Genomic DNA, 15,845 nt, shown 5'->3' with positions numbered 1-15,845 from the left:
GAGCAAGGCAGATTCTCCCCTAGAACTTCCAGACAGAAATACAGCTTGCTGACACCTTGGTTTTAGCCTGGTGAGAGCTAAGACTCTGGACCAGACTTCTGACCTACAGAACTGTAAGATAACAAATCTGTGTCATTTTAATCCACTTCATTTATGGTTATTGCTTATGGCAACAATAGTAAACTCAGATAGGGAGTTGGTTGCTTTACATGCCCACCCTAGTTGGGCAGTCTGAGTTACTGAGACAAGTTCATGTGAAGGAGGGTTTAGCGTTTACACACCAGCTGTGTATAGGTTAGTGGGTGAGAGCACAAATACAGGGATCAGGAGCCATTTCCAAGACAACTAGTGAGTGATCCTACTCAAAGAACTACCAAATCCAGTTCTTTATCTTCCTTTTCTCCATCTCTTCTTCATTTCCTTCCCCCACTCTAATTTTCTAACTTATTTAGTAATTTATTTAATAAATCTTGTAAGGCCTTGGGGATCCAAGGAAATAATACACAGTATTAGTCTCAAGGAGCTCATAACCTTATAAATGCAACAATGTACCAACAAATTACATTGCACAGCAAAAGACTGACAAAGTACTTTCACCTGCATTCTCACTTAACCCTTAAGGCCTCTATCTATGTAGGACACTAAATGTACTGTGGACTCTAGTGTGTTGGGGGGTAGGGGTTGGGGGGAATTCTGTTCTGCTTTGCTTTAGCTAGTTCAGTACGTAAAGTGTAGACATGGCCAAAAATGAGATGTATTTTACCACAAAAGTCAATAATTCAAAATTAAAATATCTTTTAAATGAGATTTGAAATGGACTGAAGAAAATGGAATTAATCTAGAAATACTATTAGCACTGAGCACTTACTAATCTAAATTCTAAATAAAATTTTTTTATCCTATAAGCTGCCAATACGCAAAACAGCTTTTAAATTTCTCTAAGATTGTGAGTAAAACCCCAATGATCAGGTTGGCAAAAGCCCACGAAGGGACAGCAGTTGCATCCATTACACACCTGCTGTACAGCAGACACTGTGGCGTGCTTTGCTGGCCTTAACCTCACTCACCTCAGAACAGTGCCAGCAGTCACTCATCTCCTAGATAACACTATTGTCATTAAGTGAGGAAATGGATGCCCAGAAAAAGTAAGGGTGCTGACTCAATAAAAGAGAAGTAGTCAAGAAAGAGCAACGATGAACCAATAAAAATGTTATCAGTAGGATATACTGAGCAAAGAAACAAGTCAGTTAAAGGTACACCATATGCTATATTAATACTCTATTACTGCTGTAACAAATTGTCACAAACTTTGTGGCTTAAAATAATACAAATCTGATGTCTTACAGTTCTGGATATAAGAAGTCCAATACTGGCAGGGTTGGTTCCTTCTGGAGGCTGTATGGTAAAATTTGTTTCCATCCTTTTGTAGTTTCTACAGGATGCCTGCCTTCCTTGGCTCATAGTCCCTGCCTCTGTCTTCAAATTCAGCACAGTAGCACCTCCTTTCTCTGATTCTTTCCTGCCTACCTTTTAAAAAGACCCTTGAGATTACACAAGTCCCACCCAGAAAATCCAGAATAATTTCCCATTTCAAAATTCTTAATCATATCTCCTAAGTCCCTTTTGCTATAGAGTATTCCCTCTCTTATTCTCAAGGGAGATAAGACCCCCAGTGAATGCCTGAAACCAAGGAAAATAATGAACCCTATATATACTCTGTTTTTTCCTATACATACATACCCATAATAAAATTTATAACTTAGGCAAAGTAAGAAATTAACAATAATAACTAGTGATAAAACAGAATAATTTTAACAATATGCTAGCATCAGTACTCTTGCACGTTGGGGACATTGTTAAGTAAACTAAGGGTTACTCGACCACAAGCACTGCAATACCTCACCAGTAGATCTGATAATGGAGACAGCTACTAAGTGACTAATGGGCCTGTAGTGTCTATGGCATGGGCTCACTGGACAAATGGATGATTCACACCCAGGTGGAACAGAGTAGGACAGTGTGGTATGGTGACAGATTTCAACACACTAATCAGAACAGCATTTAAACTTACAAATTATTTATTTCTGGAGGTTTTCATTTAATATTTTCAGACTGTGATTCACCATGGATAACTGAAACTATGGAAAGTAAAACTTCAGATAAGGGAAGATTACTGTATAAGTAACATATTCACAGGCTCTGAGAGTTATGAAGTGGAAATCTTCGTGGGAGGGGGACACTCAGTTCACCCCACAAAGGAAGACAGAGTTGAGCTAAGAACAAGGAAGTACAGAACAGAAATGGAAATCAGAAGAAACTAGGCTGGGTCAAAAACTTGTTGAAATGCCTAAGCACGTCTGAGAGGATTATTGTCTCCAAAATATAGTCTATGATACAATATATGTAGTTGTTAGAATTTAGTGAGCTTTCCATGTAGAGGTGAGTAAATGAAGGCTGGTGAAGCAATACATCTACACTTACTTTTTTTTTTTTTTTTGAGAGGGAGTCTCGCTGTGTCACCCAGGTTGGAGTACAATGGCGCAATCTCAGCTCACTGCAACCTCCCCAGCATCCTGGGTTCAAGTGATTCTCCTGCCTCAGCCTCCTGAGTAGCTGGGATTCTAGGCGCCTGTCACCATGCCCAACTAATTTTTGTATTTTTAGTAGAGACGGGGTTTCTCCATGTTGGCCAGGCTAGTCTCGAACTCCTGACCTCAGGTGGTCTGCCCACCTAGGCCTCCCAAATTGCTGGGATTACAGGCGTGAGCCACTGCATCCAGCCACATCTACGCTCACTTTTAAAAGGCATCTGACTGGAGCTCTCACTGTAAAAGGAACAAATCCAGAGGCAGGATCTAAAAACTCAAGCTAGGTCAAGGATAACACAGTCTCTCTCCAAAGCTAGGGCAAAAGCAGTGTATTCAACAGGCCTAGACACAAGTCTCCCAACCATTGGCATTCATACAGCTGCTCATTAACTGGTTTCAAATTTATCTTAGGCCATTAGTAGAAGATTTTTCTCCTAAATAATTACCTTAAAAGCTCTAAGTATCTCCTAAGGGAAGAACCCTAGAGCTAGCTGTCTCAGCACTATAAAATAAAATAATCAGGAGAAGTAAGAACTACTGATGGCTCATAAAAGCTTTGAGTTACCTGAATTCTCAAGGCCATGCCATTTATAAGGTCTAAGAGGCTTAGGAGGCTATTGCTATGAAATGTAAGTTTAAAAAACAAAACATCATCTGTGTCTGAGACAGAGGAACTTAGGTTCAGGGCCCAGGTATATGGCACAAGGAAAGGATCCCTCTCCATCTCTCACACTCTATTACCACAGGTACCTAACTAGTCTCTTTGTCTTCAGTCTAGCCTCACTGAATTCATCTGCCTCAATGCCAAGGTTATCTTTCTGGAACACACATCTGATCAGCTTGCTTTCCATCTTTTTTTTTTTTTTTTTTTTTGAGACGGAGTCTCGCTCTGTTGCCCAGGCTAGAGTGCAGTGGCCGGATCTCAGCTCACTGCAAGCTCCGCCTCCCGGGTTTATGCCATTCTCCTGCCTCAGCCTCCCGAGCAGCTGGGACTACAGGCGCCCGCCACCTCGCCCGGCTAGGTTTTTTTTTTTTGGTATTTTTTAGTAGAGACGGGGTTTCACCGTGTTAGCCAGGATGGTCTCGATCTCTTGACCTCGTGATCCGCCCGTCTCGGCCTCCCAAAGTGCTGGGATTACAGGCTTGAGCCACCGCGCCCGGCCTGCTTTCCATCTTAATATCTGATAATCCTCACAATATGTAGAATAAAGCACATACTGTTTGGTGTAACACATGAAGTTCTAAAAATGAGGCTTTTACCTACCTTTACAATTTTATCTCCTACTTCTCCTCTCCATGTGTTAAAAAAAACACTTTTGTTCAAATGGATGTCTACTTAAGACACTTCTCACTTTTAACTATCATTTTATATGCTACCCCATTGGCCTGAACAAAGGACCTATTCATTCAATGGCTATCCAATTCAAATGCCAATCACTCAGCAAGGCCTTCTGAAACTAGTTCAGTAAAGTTTTAAGTTCTCTCCATGCTGTGCTCTCATTGCTAACATAGAGGCATAGACAAAATGTTGTCAGTGTATTGCAAACTTGAACCCAAGCCATGCCAATATTACTTTCTAAGGTGTTCCCATCGGGACAGACCATAGCAGGGGCCTCTAGGAAAGTTGTTCTCTGTATGTGACACCCATAAGAATCAACTATAAAACTTTGTAAAAGAAAATACAATTCCAAAAACTCACCCCAGAATTAAAATCTATGGTTGTAGACCTAGAAGGCTTGCAGGTTTTTAACGGACTTCATAGTTGGTTTTGATGAAGAGGAATAAATGAAGATCCTCAACCAGGATCATGTTAGAACATCACTGGTAACTGGGAGTGTGGACTCAAAAGAAAGTCTAAGCTAGAGCTAAGCAGGAAGGCAGGGTCATAGCTATGTGGGTTGGCATCCAGGGCAGCAGAGGGCTGTAGTCAAGAAGTCAAAGTGAAAGCTCTTCTATTTGGATCAAGAGAACATCAGAATTGGAGGAAAGCTATGACTCAGTGAGGAACCCAGTAAGGAATACTGGGCCTACCTTAGACACACTGAAAAACAAGACAAATTGTAGAACTCACCAAATGGAGGTTTCCCAAATAGCAACATTGCATCATCAGGAAACTTGTCAGAAAAGCATCTCGGGCCCCATCTCAAACCTACTGAATAAGAGTCTGCATTGTAAAGACATCCAAGGTGATTCAAAGTCCACATTAATGTTTGAGAAGCAACCAAGCCAAGTTCTGGATGATGCCAATGCTGCTGGTCTCTGGATTGCACCATGAGGAGCAAGAGTCCTGACCAACAACTGAGCCAGGCAGAAGAAATTCAAGTATTACCACTGTGAGTAGTTTGAGGACAAGAACCTCTTTCAGTCTACCTTCTTTCAGCCTTAGCAAAAGGCCTTGGAAACTGAAAATGTAGTCTATTCACTGCAAATTAAGGACCTAAAGCTGGTTCAATTCCAACTTCCACTCACCAGCTGTGTTGTGCTGTCAAGTTACTTAACTTCTTTAGGCTTCAATTTCTCACTTGGAGTATGGGGATAGTGCCTCTCAAGAATGACAGGAAGTTATCATGTTATCTTTGCTAGCATTATAAGTGTTCAGTAGGTGTTGAAAAAATAATTAATGGATAGCCAATTAAAAAAAAAAAAAAAAAACTTTTTTGAGACAGAGTCTTGCTCTGTTGCCTAGACTGGAGTACAGTGGCACAACAGGCTTACTGCAGCCTCTACTTCCCAGATTCAAGCGATTCTCCTGCCTCAGCCTCCCGAATGACTGAGACTACAGGTCCATACCACCATGTCTAGTTAATTTTTGTATTTTTAGTAGAGTTGGGGTTTCACCACTTTGGCCAGGCTGGTCTCAAACTCCTTACCTCAAGTGAAACACACATCTGATCAACTTGCTTTCCATTTCCATATCAGCCTCCCAAAGTGCTGAGATCACAGTGTGAGCCATCACACCCAGCCGATAGCCAATTATTGATTGATTGATATATAAATTGACTTTTAGTGAGGAAAAGAGCTCCAAAATTCTAGTCATATAAATGATTTCAATCTCAATCATACAATCTATAATGAAAAAGATGGCTAAAATCTTAGTAATTAGCAGACATTTCATGCATAAGTCTTTTTAGAATATTAATACGCAAGTGTCTCTTAAGTTATGGGTAGAAGAACTCTCTAAAGCATGATGATTGCTAACCTTTTTGGAGTGGTAACACCAAATTGATATTTATGAGACTTCAAAATGCTCTTATTCTCCCCCAAATACCTAAGAAAAATACTTTTTCCCCCTCATGGCTTATTTTTCATTTAATTACATTTAAATTGATTTGCTTGAGAATATTTTGACATTTTAGCATTATAGTGTGTTGCAAATGTGGATGGCAATCCCCGCCATAATGAATAACACAGGTTCAAAGAAATACATTTAGTTTTATGTTAAATAGCTCCCTTGTTTTTATCTACTGCTTTATAATCTTCAAAAAAACTTTTGCTCCTACCTCATTTATCCCTATAACAACTTTATGGCTGTTTTGTAGCAAAAATGGGAAGAGAACTAAAGTTTCCTAATTCTCAACCATTTCTCTATTTGTATTTATTTATTTATTTATTTATTTATTTATTTATTTATTTAACTCTGTTCAGCTACCACCAGCACCACTGCCACCATCTGATTGGATTGCCACATGTTACCCATACATGGATGCTAACCTGTATCCAAACCCAAGTCAAAGCCAGGTGACCTGCTCAGCTGCTTAGTATCCTAATTCTGCTCCAACCAAACATCATTTCCAAAGAATATGTTCTAAGTATCACACAGGCAACAGCTTCCTAAACATTTATGAAAAAAAAATTTTTTTTTTTTTTTTGGTTTTTTGAAGTAACTTTTTAGTTCTAGAAATTAGAAGTCAAATTTGGAGATGTGACTTAAATTTTTTAATTCTGAATTTTTCAAATGTATGGTAAAATGTAACTTTCAGAAATTTGACCCTGCATTATTTACTAAACATTACATTTGCTTATAAGACTTCTCAGCTCAACTTTCTTGTAGATAATGCTCTAACCTATAAAAGGTATTTTTTACCAAGTATTGCTGTGTATTCCAATGTTGGATACCAATTTTTACTAAGGATTCTAACTCCTGGATTTTGAAAATAAGCACAAATCTTAGACTGATAAATGATAAAGCAGTGAGATTTTATTAGTAAATATTAATATTTAAGTTCTCAAAAATACCCTATATGTCTACTATAACAGTATGTTCTTCTTTTAAAAAAATCACTTAAAGATTTCAAGTTACTTATTAAACTTTAGAAATGATACTGTGACATGTTTTCTGAAACCTAGTATACATTTTTAAAGTATTGCTAATGGGCTGGGTAATCCATTAAAGTTACATAATTATGACAGAACAACCTTAGCATCATTAAGGGAAAACTGACAACTCCAAACTGACAAGTGTAAGAAATTCCAAAGTTGCACTGACAATTCCGATCTACTTCCTTTCATGCCCAGATTTACTTAATATCTCATTTGATTTTCAAACCTTCCCTCAGAAGCAATTGGAACAAAACCATGAGCAAGCTCAATCTCCATTTGGGCATGTAACCCTTTTACAAACACAATTACAGCCAAACACTATTGTAACCTGATTTGCATTTGCACTAACTAAGTTACAAAGCACATTGAGGATGCCTGCTATGCATACTACAGACTTGTTAGGAGGATATATTGCAGGGCTTCTGTGAACACTAATTAAAAAGGTTTTATCTTTCCCCTCTGGTCCACTGAAATTGTTCAAATGCCTTGCCTGCTACAACTTTGTTCAAAAACAGTTTTCAAACATGTGATCAGAGCTAGGCAACTATTTCAGGTGGCATGATTCTGTTTCCACGGTGGACAAGGCCCTAGAGACAAAGTTTCAGTCTAAACTTTGAGCTTCCTTTCCTTTGTTATTTTGTGTTGCAACCTTAGTATTATCCAACTGTGGACTTTTATCTGTGAATATCTAAATCCTGTCTTGTGGAAAACTAATTACTGAACCACTGAGAGCTTCATAATGTCCTGCATTTAAGTCCTGAGCATCATACATAATGCATAGGCAGCAGTCTCTGCACTCTGATTACAGAACACTGTCATTAAGTGAGCAAATTAAAGATGTGAATAATTCACTGGCTGAGCTTATTGTCAGTGCTGCATTGTGAAATTAGAATTTCTAATAAGTACTGCAATTTTTTTAACCCAATTAACACAGAGAACATCTTGAGACTGATTAGTACAATAAAAATTATTACCTTATTCTTTTGCTTCACAACAGCCAAATTAAATACTGTACTTAATTATGCAGCATTCATTCCTTCTTTGCTTAAAAAAAAAAAAAACCCTATCATTTTAATAAGAGTTCTAATATTTGTATGTGAGCTAAAAATACAACACATGCATCTGTAGCTCACTGTCTTTTTACAAAGTTTTTTTAAGAGTCTGAACACAGTATTATCATCAGTGGTGGATTATAATGACACTAGTCTATTCTTAAACCAAATATTTTTCCTAAAAAACAAACAGCATACACAGAATTGACAAAGTAACTAACCTCCCCAAATTGACTTGAATCTATTACACCTCTGCTTTTTCTTGGCTTTTTAGATACACATGAACACAGATTTGCCCCCACTATACTGTTTGTGGTTGAGGCTGAAACATATATTTAAGAAAATTAATTGATTAGGAAAAAAGCAAGTATCTGAAACAGTGGGTCTTACCTCAGATGTTCATTTAGCACACAGGGATCTGTCTGACTCCTGCCAGGCAAGTGGGAAAGTCCAGTTTATGCTCGGCATGGTGATCCTACGCAGAGAGTGTCTGCTGCCATGTTAAATAAAGAAAATGATCATTTAAACCGGGGCTTTTGTCTCCCAATATTTCCTCCTGCTGCCCCTTTCGCATCAAAGCCCAGAAAGGCAGGCACATCTGGCGGCAGTCCCTGCCCCTGACCGCAGCTGCCTCTGGAGAGCTCCCCCCTTCCTTTCCAGCTCCTCTGCATCCCTTGCTGGGCAACTTCAGCCCCCTAAAATGGGGGAAAGAAACGATGACATTGCAGGCAGAATATGAGATTGTTCAGCCTCTGCAGCCACCTCCTTCCTGTCTAGATATTTTATGGGAAGGGAACGAGAAGGGGGAAAACAGCGAAGGTGCTCTGAAAATCAGTCATACACAATGCAATAGGGAGATGGAGAGGAGGGAAAGGAGAATGAGAAAGAGAGAGAGTGTGTGTGTGTAAGGGGGGTGGCTGTCAGTGCAGATAAATCTGCATATGGAAATTAGGGTTATCCTGGGTACAGTTTTATTTAACTATGATCTACTGTTTTTTTAATTAGACCAAATTTTAGCAAAGGAAAGGAAGAAAGAGTCTTGAAACCAGAGAGCAACTTCTAATTCAATGGACAAAATTTCAGAGCAACTGCAAATAGCAGATCCAAAAGTTGTAGAATAAAGAAAAGGAACAAAAAAAGGACATTTCTCCCCTTGTTTTGTTTAGTAAACAAGAAGAAAGACTCCATCCTCACAAACACCAAAAATTAATAAATAAATTAAATAAAAGGAAATTACGAAGAGAATGGTAAGGAATTTAAAGAAAGGAAAAAAACCTCTTTCATAATCTGCATAAATTTCCTCTTAAAATGCTACAACAATCAAGATAAAGGAATTTTCAAAAGAATATAGACATAAACCTATATATACATATATATATAATTGGGGTTACATGTGGAAATTAGTAACAATACATTCTGACATTTTAATATTAGAGATGTAGCTTATTTTTCTCTCCCTTACAGAACTCCTGTTTTGCAGCTCTAACCCATGGCAACATACTATGATCACATACCATAATCATTTGAGGAAGTCACAATACCAGCCAACTAGCCTTGTGGGATGCTGAGAGTAAAACAATGAGACAGAATGACTAAAAGACTCCTGGAGGTTGGCTGGTGTGTCCGGCAATGGGTACTCTACCAGAGGTACTGCCAGGATAGTGATCTGACCGGAAGGAACTGTGAATTAATTCCATAAGCTATAAGTGGTGAATTTGTTGACATAGACTAATATTAATTCACTTGTAAAACATTTATTGAACATCCATCACTGCAAACATTGTGCTAGAAAGCAGATGTGCTAGAAATAAGATGAACACTGCATGGTTCCTGCTCTCAAGAACCCAGAATTCAATGGGAAAAAATAAATTTAAAATGAAGTGGTATTGCACGTTTATAAACAAAGAAAGTAGTTGAGATAGTCTTGACTTAAGCACTGTGGGCACATGTCAGTACCCTTGTAACTTTCCATCCACATGCACAGCTGGGTCTTTCAAGACCAGCTCAAGCACCCTAAGCAAGTTATTTTGTCCCTTTGAACCTTAGTTTCTTCAGCTGTAAAGTGACAATAATACCTGCTTTTTAAGGTTGGAATTATAAGAAATAATGAAAGTAAATCATTACCTTATGTCTGGCTTGTGATAATTGTTCAATAAAACTGAGAATTGCAAATCAATTCTCAGTTCAAATGGTACTTTCTCTGGCAAACCTCCTCTGAATCCTTCAGCAATATCTGCTGACAGGTTCAGAGGCTTCTTCTGGAATTCTCCCACTGCTCTCCATTATATTATCTTAATGTAATTTTCAGCAGGCCTATCTCTATAGCAGTGGTTCTCAACTTGGGGCCATTTTGCCTTCCAGGTGACATCTGACAATGTCTGGAAACATCACTGATTTTCATGACTACAGGAGAAAGGTTGCTACTTGCATGTAATAAGCAGAGGCCAAGGAAGCTGTTAAACACCCCACAAATTTTGGCTTCTAAAAAAAGGAACTTAGGGTTCCTTAGATGAAAGGTTGACTCTAGGACTGGGGCAGAAAATATACAAAGTGGGCCTGGAGCATCTTGTAGTGCTAGAAAATAGGAAGTGCTCAGAATACAAAACAAAACCCACATTGTTAGGGGTATGTCAAAGGGATACAGGAACCATCAGAAAGAGCTCCTGATGGCTAAAACTAGAACTATTTAAACAACAAAATACACAAAATAGTATTGGGTTATAAATCAAAGTATAATATAAATACCATGAGTCTATATTAATGTAAGTAAATTATTGAAAAATAACTAATAAGAGGAGAAGAAACAAATCTTCCGTGCCAAATAATTCCAAATGATTTATATAAATAACCTCCCTTAAGGAGAGGGAGTATAATTCTCCACTCCTCAAGTGTGGGCTGATTTACTGACTTCCACAGTAGAAGGTGGGAGGGGAGTTTCATGGGGGAGTAACTTTACAGAGGAAACCTAGCAAACACTACCTCAGCCAGGTAGTCAGAAGTTACATCAACAATGGTAAGTCATATTGATAGTGTGTGTGCCCTAACCCCAATCTAATCATGAGAAAAGCATCAGACAAATTCCAATAGAGAGGCATTTGACAAAACATCTGACCAGGGCTTCTCAGAACTGCCAAGAAGCCAGGTGTGGTGGTTCATACCTGTAATCTCAGCACTTTGGGAGGCTGAGGCAGGAGGTTCACTTGAGCCCAGGAGTTCAAGACTGACCTGGGCAACACGGCAAAACCCTGTCTCTACAAAAAAATATAAAACTTAGTGAGGCATGGTTGCTCACACTGCTGCTTACTTGGGAGGCTGAGACGGGAAAATCACTTGAACCCAGGAGGTCGAGGCTGCAGTAAGCAGTGATCGCACCATTGCACTATAGCCTGGGTCATAGAGCAAGACTCTATCTTTAAAAACAACAAAACCTAGCCAGGTGCGGCGGCTCATGCCTGTAATCCCAGCACTTTGGGAGGACAAGGCGGGTGGATCACGAGGTCAAGAGATGGAGACCATCCTGGCCAACATGCTGAAACCCTGTCTCTATTAAAAATACACAAATAAGCTGTGTGTGGTGGCGTGCACCTGTAATCCCAGCTACTTGGGAGGCTGAAGCAGGAGAATTGCTTGAATCCAGGAGCCAGAGGTTGCAGTGAGCTGAGACCACACCACTGCACTCCAGCCTGGTGACAGAGCGAGACTCCATCTGAAACAACAACAACAACAACAACAACAGACCTGTCAAGGCCATCAAAAACAAATAAAGTGTGAGAAATTATCACAGCCAAGAGGCATCTAAGGAGATACGAACACTAAATGTAATGTATGGGACCCTTGAACAAAAAACGGACTTTAGGTTAAAACTCAGGAAATATGAATATAGACTGTAGTTGTAGTTAATAATAATATGTCAACTGATTGGCTCTTTAATTGTAATATATGTACCATATCAATGGAAGATGTTAATAATAGGGGAAACTGGATGTAGGGTATATGTGAACTGTACTATCTTTGCAATGTTTTTATAAATCCAAAACTACTCTAAAAATAAAATGTATTTAATAAAAAGAGTCAGTAGTGCAAAAGTTAAAAACCCCTGTCCTCCACAATACTATAAACTTCTTAAAGATAGAGTCTTTGTGGTTTTATTGTATATGTGTATAGGCTCACTTTGGTCATTAGTCCTCAAAGATGGCCCTTCAATGAACCATGCTTCTCAGAATTCATACTCTTGTGTATTCCCCGCCACTTGAATCTGGCTTGGTCCTTTGTGACTTGCTTTTGACTAACAGAGTGCAGTAGAAGTGACACTGTGTGACTCCTGAGCCAAAGTAAGAAGCCTTGTAGTTTCCACATAGGTCTCATTCTGGGAAAGCCAGCCATCATGTAAGAAGTGTGAACACATTGAAATCTCCATACTATTAAAGAGCCGAGCTACCACAAGGAGATGACCATGGAGAGAGAAAGAGAGGGGATGGGGAGAGAGAGAGAGAGAGAGATCCACCTAGTCCTCAGCTGCTGTTCCATCACTCCATTCCACCTAAACATGTGAGTGAAGAGACCACATTTGACATTCAGCACAGTGAAGCCTACAGATGACTTTAGCTCCAGCCTCTCTTTGCCTGCAATAGCATGAGAGAGACAAGCAAGAACTACTCAGATGAGCCCAAGTTACCCACCAGACCATAATAAAACATAACAAATGGTTGGTTTAAGACACTAGGTGGAGAGACGGCTTGTTACGGAGTAACAGATAACTGGAAAACTCACTCAGTGCCTTTTACTTGTTGGGTATTCCCCCAAAATAACTAAGGGGCTTCTGTATCATAGAGAAAAACTAATGGTGGAATTTCTTACAACATTTTAGATAATTTCCATTTAAAAATTCTATTAGTTGCTAAATTCAGTAAGATGATGGTTTTTGCAGTTGGGTATAATAAAGGTAAAAAAGGATATGTGCCTAATATATAACACAGTGAGCCTGAGTGGCAGTGGAAGGAGGGAAGAGTAGGTGGAAAGAAACAGATTAGCTCTGGGTTATTTTGGCCATATTAAAATGTGTATTTTCTACTTTAATATATTCACAATGATTTTCAGGTTAATTGAATGCCAGGCACTAGTCTTTAGACCCTTTACATAGTATCAGCCTCACCAAAATTGGATGAAGTGAATACTACTTTAATTTAACAGATACGAAAACTGTGTCTCAGTGTGACTAAATTACTTGCCAATCCAACTAGTTCATGTGATCAAGATTTGAACCTTGGTGATCTGCCTCCAGAGCCCAGTTTCTTAGCACAGCACAATAGAAAAGATAAACATAAATAAAATAATCATACAAAAATGTGTATAATTACAAACTGTGATAAGCACCATAGAGCAAAGTTCAGGATCCCATGATTATAGATGCCTGACCCAGTCTGGGAGTTTGGGAAGGCTGTTGAGAGGCAGAGTTTGAGGGAGACACCTGGGTTAATAGGACCAGATGCTAGGTTGATAACTGGCCCATGAACCAGAAAAGAGCAGAGGTGAGAATGGGCATATGATTGGCTGTTGGTCAAGTGTGTTTCTGACAACTGAGATTTGTAAGGCCCCCAGATATGACTTTTCTGGGAGTTACCAGTTTGGTGAAAATGGAGTGTCACATTCTGGAGGAGTCAGTGGAGAGTCAGTAGGGGAGAAGAAAAGAGAACTTAGTTACGCTTCCTTTTTTTTTAGAAAAAAATCTTCAAAAGTTGTCCAAGCTAGTTACCTCCATTTACCCTCTTCCTATCCCTCCTTGACACACTCCCTCAAGCTTCTGCCCCTATCATTCCTTGAAAATGCTTAGCCACCAATGACCTTCGTACTGTCAAATCTATTGGTCAATTCTCAGTCATCCTTTTTTCAAGCTATCAGCAGTAGTTGACAGAGTTGATCATTCCTTCTTGAAACAATGCATATGATTGGTTTACTGATTGATTTAGAGACAGGATTTCACTCTGTCACCCAGGTTGGAGTGCAGTGGTGTGATCATAGCTCACTGCAGCCTCAATCTTCTGGGCTCAAGGGATCCTCCAGCCTCAGCCTCCTGAATAGCTGGTGTTGTAGGTATGCACCGCCATGCCCATATATTTAAAAAATTTTTTTTACACATGGGTTCTCACTTTGTTGCCCAGGCTGTTTTCGAACTCCTGGGTTGAAGTGATTCTCCTACCTTGGCCTCCCAAAGTGTTAGAATTACAGGCGTGAGCCACCATGCCCAGTCTAGTTTCTATGTTTGGCTTCCCACACACAATACTGTCTTGATTTACCTCCTACTACATGGGCAAGTCCTCTCTTTTGTCTTTTTTTTTTTTTTTTTTTTTTTTTTGAGACAGGGTCTTGCTCTGTTGTCCAGGCTGGAGTACAGTAGCATGATCATAGCTCACTGCAGCGTCACTCTCCCAGGCTCAAACAATCCTCCCAGCTCAGCCTCTTAAGTAGCTGGGACTACAGGCACATGCCACCACACTCGGCTAATTTTTCTTTTCTTTCTTTTTTTTCCCCTCTTTTTATAGAAACAAAGTCTCACCATGTTGCACAGGCTGGTCTTGAACTCCTGGGCTCAAGCAATCCTCCCTCCTCAGCCTCCCAAAGTGTTGGGATTACATATATGAGCCACCATGCTGGGCCAACTATTTTTTTCTTTACTGGTGCCTTCTCATTTCTGAGCTCCAAATGATGAAATACCCCAAGACTTAGCCCCTGAACTGATTGTCTTTTCCATCCATGCTCTCTCCTTACATGATCTCAAACAGTACTGTGGCTTCAAATACCACCAATGTGCTAATAATTCCCGATTGTATATCTCTATCTATCCTGACTTATACCCTGAACTGAAGACTGTATCTAATTGCCTGCTGATATATCCATTTAGATAGGTAAGAGTGCAGATTCTGGAGCTAGGCTCCCTAGATTTAAATCCTAACTTTGTAGTTGGGCAAGCGATATGTGACTTCTCTTTGCCCAGTTTCCTAATCAAAATGGCTCAATATTATTACTCTACCTCAGATGATTGCTTAAACAAGCTAACAGATTTAAAGCATGTCTTATGACCGTGTCTGGTCTTCAGACACATGGCATGTTGTTAGCTACAGATAGGCATTCCAAAACAGAGCATTTGCATCTTCTCCCCAACCCCATACACAAATTGTGACTCTTCATCTCAGTAAATGGTATCTCCAGCCAGTTGGCTGTTTAATCCAAAAACTTACCGATATACATATATATAGATATATATATCTCCTCTCTCCCACAACTCACAGTTGTCCCATCAGCAAATCCTGTCCGCAGCACCTTAAATATATCTTGACTATATTTCATCATTTCTGCTTTTGTCTAAACTACTAAATTTTCTCACCTTGAGTATTCTAAGAGCCTACTAATTGTTGCCTCATATCCAGACTCGCCCCATAGGGTCTATACTTCCCACTGCGGTAAGAGTGATTTACTAAGAATTTAGTTGTTTTGCCCCTCTGCCCAAAACCTTCTAACATTTTCCTACTGTGCTCAGAGTAAAAACCAGAGTACTTATGGCCAGGATGATCTGGCCCTCTTCATGACATGTCCACTCATAGTCCTGTCATTTACCACCCTCTCCCTTTCATACTTCACACAGGAAATCTTGCTCTTGCTCAAAGATGCCACCCATGCTCTGCAGAGATCAGCTTGGCTTGCTTCCAAACTTCCGTCAAGTCTCAGCTTAAATGCCACCTTATCAGCAAGGCTTCCCTGGGTCTTTTTATACAAAGTAGCATACCTGCCAAGATATTATCTAATCCCCACTTTATTTTCAAACATCACAGCCATCACCCCTATTTCATATTTGTTTATTTTGCCTCCTTGTCCCTAGACCATAAACTCC

At 39.5% G+C, this 15,845-nt stretch overlaps 1 long non-coding RNA gene across 1 annotated transcript in view; it reads right to left on the bottom strand.

Moving 5' to 3' along the window:
* LOC140713234 (uncharacterized) overlaps positions 1-15,845 on the bottom strand; it is a 144,576-nt gene that overhangs the window by 102,775 nt on the left and 25,956 nt on the right. The window contains exon 2 of the long non-coding RNA XR_012095124.1: positions 8,351-8,453. This is a non-coding gene — a long non-coding RNA (uncharacterized lncRNA). The remainder of the gene's footprint in view (positions 1-8,350; positions 8,454-15,845) is intronic.

The sequence above is a fragment of the Chlorocebus sabaeus genome, chromosome 13 (assembly GCF_047675955.1).
Source record: "Chlorocebus sabaeus isolate Y175 chromosome 13, mChlSab1.0.hap1, whole genome shotgun sequence".
Lineage (NCBI taxonomy): Eukaryota > Metazoa > Chordata > Mammalia > Primates > Cercopithecidae > Chlorocebus > Chlorocebus sabaeus.
Note: the sequence above shows the minus strand (reverse complement) of the source record. Positions and strands in the feature narration are given on the sequence as shown.